The 5,065-nt window shown below is 37.8% G+C and overlaps 1 protein-coding gene across 1 annotated transcript in view; it reads left to right on the top strand.

Moving 5' to 3' along the window:
• Nucleotides 1–5,065, top strand: part of LOC103197176 (olfactory receptor 52L1-like) — a 17,859-nt gene that overhangs the window by 840 nt on the left and 11,954 nt on the right. The gene's annotated exons all lie outside the window — the stretch shown is intronic.

The raw sequence follows: 5,065 nt of genomic DNA, 5'->3' as shown, positions 1-5,065 counted from the left end.
ATCATCTATGGGGCCAGAACCAAGGAAATCAGGCAGCACCTGACAAGGCTGTTCCTGAGGGTATAATTCTCCCCCACTGAGAACTCCCAATCCCTATCCTCACAAAGGAATTATCTGCCTGACTTACAGCTCCCATTGCTCCACCCTGACATTTCTGAGTCTTATTATTACTTTCAGTATCAAATAGGGGAAGGATAATTATGCAAGTCATCCCTGCTATAGTTTGGCTTTGGCTATCTGCATTCATCTTAAGAGTCACATATCCATTTTCTGAAAATAGCCACCCATCCAGAGTTGTGAATTTATCCACGGGATTGGCTTTTGTCAAGGGGATGTTAAGAGACCTGATGCAAGCAGAGACTTGAAAAAGTACCACGTATTCCCACCTACTCTCTTGTGTCTCTGCCATACCATAAAAACCTGCTTGGGCCAACCCACTGGAGGAAAGCTGAGTTGTCCCGGCCATCCCAGCCAGTGCTAGTCTAGATTAGCTGATAGCTGGCCAACCCTCAGACATGTGAGCAAGCTCAGAAGGGCACCAGATGTGTGAACAATAAATGCTCACACTTGTGCACCACTGAGTTTCTGTGGTCGGTTCTTATGCAGAAATTTTGTGACAACAGATGATTGATAAAACGACTAAATAATGCTTTATCTACATTATGTGTACAATAAATGTTAGTCTTCTTCTCTTATCACATTTTATTAATATATATTGAGTAAAAGTCATTTTTAATTGCTTAACTGTGAGCTTTTGAAGAACAGAAACTATATTTTTAAAATATCAGGGATAAGGTAGTGAGAAAACATCATTCTTTTAAGAGAAAAGTAACATTTAGAGAAAAAAATTCACAAGTGTTTGAAGATAGAAACGTTAAGAGTGAGAGGATAATGCCCATTCCAATATATACCACTATCCGATAAAAGGAATCAGGGATACTTGGAGAAATGGCTGATTCCAGAGCTGAGTTGGATAGCAAACAATGCATCTGGATTATCTCACAGTGACAGAAAATAAGGAAGTACTCAAAAAAAAATTTTTATTAAGTCCTGTCAAAAAACAGACAAACAAATTTGAAGAGATTTCTAAGAGTCAAATTAGAGGCAATTTGAGCAACAAAATAAATGATGATGATAATGAATGATACCTTTAGAATAAAATAAGAGTCTCTAAGTCCATGCAAATTTAAATAACTGGACGAATGAATGGACAATTACATGCATACATAAATGGGGGTTGGTGGGGAGGGAGCTCTTCCTTACAGTAGAAGGCTAATTAATAAATTAGAAGGAAAAAGAAAATCACCATTTGGCAAACATCACAGTAATAGATGCATTAGGCAAGAATCATCAATGAACATTAAAATTAGTAGGCAAACATCGGATGTATATATATTTATAGCATTCCCTCACAAGATACTTGTCAATTATAAAGGAAAAATATAGTTAATTTTACAGTGGAGAAATTTATCAGTCTCTTAACCAAGTGATAAGTCTGAAACCAATATCAAAGTTACTAAGGCTGATTTTTTGTTTTTATTTTTGTTTTGTTTTTTCAAAAATCCAGGAACTGACTTGAAGAGGTTCCCAATCTGAGCATCAAAAAGAATAATAATTACAATGGATTGAAACCCATCAAATATGTTTAAATTACATAAAAGGAAAACCTAATTGGTCACTTTTTAAGGATGCTATAGAATCAATTTTTATTTCTCTTTATAGAAGTATTATAACAAATAAAGAAAGAATTATAGAATTAGAAGATCACCATTTTGTAAACCCTAAGGAATTAAAAAAGAACTCTGGTGATGTAGTGCCTAAGGCATTTGACTGGTGACCAGAAAGTTGCCAGTTCAAACCCACCAGCCACTGTGTGGAAGGAAGACTGGGCAATCTACTTCCGTAAGAATTTACCACCTCAGAAACCCAAAGAGCATCACTATGAGTCAGAATCGAAAGACTCTAAACACTGAGCATCAATTGAGCTTAAAAAAAAAAAAAAAAACCTTATAAAATGAAAGACAAATGTGATTTTTGATGAATAGAATCCTACAAAAATGGAAGAAAAAACCATGCTCATGAATAAGGTGGCTTAATATTGTGAAAATGTCAATAATACCCAAAGTGATCTACAGATACAATGCAGTCCTGGCCCAGAGTCCAGTAGGAGGCCTCACACTCCCCAATCTCAAAAATCTACTATATAGCCATGGTAGTCAAAACAGTCTGGTATTGGTACGATGACAGACACTTAGACCAAGGGAACAGAATTGAGAATACAGAAGTATATCTATCCACCTATGGACAGCTGATCTTTGACAAAGGGCCAAAACCTATTAAATGGGGAAGAGATAGTCTCTTTAACAAATGAGGTTGGCAAAATTGAATATCCATTTCCAGAAAAATGAAACAGGATCCATATATCTTACCATATACAAAAACTAACTCAAGATGAATCAAAGACCTAAATGTTAAACTTAAAACCATAAAGATCATCAAAGAAAAAATAAGGGCAAACATAGGGGCCCCAACAGATGGCATAAATACACTATCAAACATAACTGAAAACACACAAACAACAGAAGACAAACTAGATGACTGGGATCCCCTAAAAATTAAACATTTATGTGCATCAAAAGACTTCGCCAAAAGAGTAAAAAGAGAACCTTTTTGGCAAAAACATATCAGACAGGGGACTAATCTCTAAAATGCACAGAAACTTCAACACCTCAACAACAACAAAAAGATACACAATCCAATTAAAAAATGGGCAGAGGACAGGAATAAACATTCCACCAAGAAGACATTCAGGTGGCAAAAAAACACACAAAGAAGCTTTCACAATCATTAACCATTAGAGAGATGCAAATCAAAACAACAGTGAAATACCATCTCATCCCAAATTAATAGGAAAAGAAAAGAACAAATGCTGGCAAGGTTGTGAATACACTGTAACCTTCATACATTGCTGGTGGGACTGGAAAATGGTATAGTGCTTCCTTAAGTGTTAGAAATATAAATATCATATGATCTAGTAATCTCACTACTAGGTATATATCCTATAGAAATAAGACCTGTGACGTCAAATAGGTAAAAGCACACCCATGTTTATAGCAGTATTATTCACAACAGAAAAAAGATAGAAACAACCTAAATGCCTATCAATGGGTGAATGGATAAACAAACTATGGTACATAGTTACAATGGAATATTATGCAATGTTAAAGAGAAACAGTGAATCTGCAAAACATCTCCTAACATGGATGAACCTAGAGGACATTATGCTGAGTGAAATTAGTCAATCACAAAAAGACAAATATCATATGAGACCAACACTGTAAAAAGTCAAGAAAAGGTTTACACGTGGAAAGAAACAGTCTTTAAAGATTACCAGAGGTAGGAAGGGAAAGGAGAGTAAATCACTAACTAGAGGGCAGACACGTATTAACTTGAGTGAAGGGAAAGGCAATATACAATAAGGGGGAGGTCAGCACAAAACGATCAAGCTGAAGAAAGATGGCGGGAGGAGCACAAGAGTTAAAAGCAACAGAAGTAAATACAATTTATATTGCCAAAACAATAATCTGCAAGTAGATACATAGACACACAAACTGAACAGTGGTGGGAAGGCCAATGGGACTTCCCATGAATACTTACAGGCTTGACAGAAGATATTTCTACATATAAATTTACATGTGCTGCAAACATATTCATGAATATAGTAGAGCATACTAAGTTATGAAAACTTCTTAGCCATAAGCAAACACTTGGAGGGAATGAGTCAATAGGCCTGGGGTTCAGGACTATAGTCTTGGGGAACACCAAGGTCAATTGACATAACATAGTCCACAAGGACAATGTTCTACATCCAGCATTCATGAGTAGTGACTAGGGTCTTAAAAGTTTATGAGTGGCCATCTACGGTACAACAATTGGTCTTTCCCCATTTGGAGCACAGAAGAGTCGAGACAATAAAAGATTCATGGAAACAATTAGTCTGAAGAACTAATGGATCATGTGGAACCCAGCATCCACTACCCTGAGACCAAAGGAACTAGATGGAGTCCAGCTACCACAGCCAACTGCTCTGAAAGGGATCATAATAGGAAGTCCTGGACAGAGTGGGAGAAAAATGTGGGACAATACTCAAAATAATAATAATAAAGACTAGGCTTACTCTGTACAACTATAAGACCAGAAGAACTAGATGGTGCCCGGCTACCATTGTCAACCACTCAGAGGGGTATCTATGTAGGAGATCCTGGATAGAGAGGGAGGACAATGTAGAACAAAACTCAAAACCATTTGGAAAAAAAAAGGGGGGGGTGCGACCAGGTTTGCTGGTCTGATAGAACCTGAGGCAACCACTGAGACTATGGCCCCTAGCTGCCCTTCAGGTCTGGAATTGAACCCATACCTGTGGCTTCCAGCCAAACAAAAGATAGGCATAGGAGTTGAACATTTACCTGAGGTAGATACATTCCTTGGAGAGAACAATCATGGGAGAAAGAAGAGCTGTTTATGCAGCAGGGAGACAGCTCAGGGGGCAGGAGTGCATGGAGGGATGGACACAGGGAAGAGGTAACTATTGTGGGGAAGTGGGAGGGAAACTGTTGCCTTGTGGTAAATTGTAGTCATTTTCATGAGACAAAGTGTGTGTGAACTGCTGTATGGAAAGTGAATTTGCTCTGTAAACTTTCACCCAAATCACAATTTTAAAAAAAAGGCTAGGCTTACTGGTCTTGGTCTGATAGAAACTGATGGAACTCCCCAGATTATGGCCCTTAGACACCCTTCAAGCTAAGAACTGAACTTAACTCCCATGACACAACTGGCAGCCAAACAATAGACAGATATCAGGGAAGTATGCACTGGTTAGATTATTCAAGCATATAAGATCAAGAGGACAGCATTTGGCCAGGAATAGAGCTAGGAAGGTGGGAGAGGATGGGATAGAAAATTGAAGGGAAGGGGTGGTTACAGGGATGAAGGGAAGAATGTTACTGTTGGGATTGCAGGAAATGTCACAAAACAGAATGTGTATGAATTGTTGAATGGAAAACCA

Source organism: Orycteropus afer, unplaced genomic scaffold (genome assembly GCF_000298275.1).
Source record: "Orycteropus afer afer isolate SDZICR_OR568_19922 unplaced genomic scaffold, OryAfe1.0 scaffold00074, whole genome shotgun sequence".
In the NCBI taxonomy this organism is placed as follows: domain Eukaryota; kingdom Metazoa; phylum Chordata; class Mammalia; order Tubulidentata; family Orycteropodidae; genus Orycteropus; species Orycteropus afer.
The sequence above is the reverse complement of the archived record's forward strand: the minus strand, read 5'-3'. Positions and strand labels throughout refer to the sequence as shown.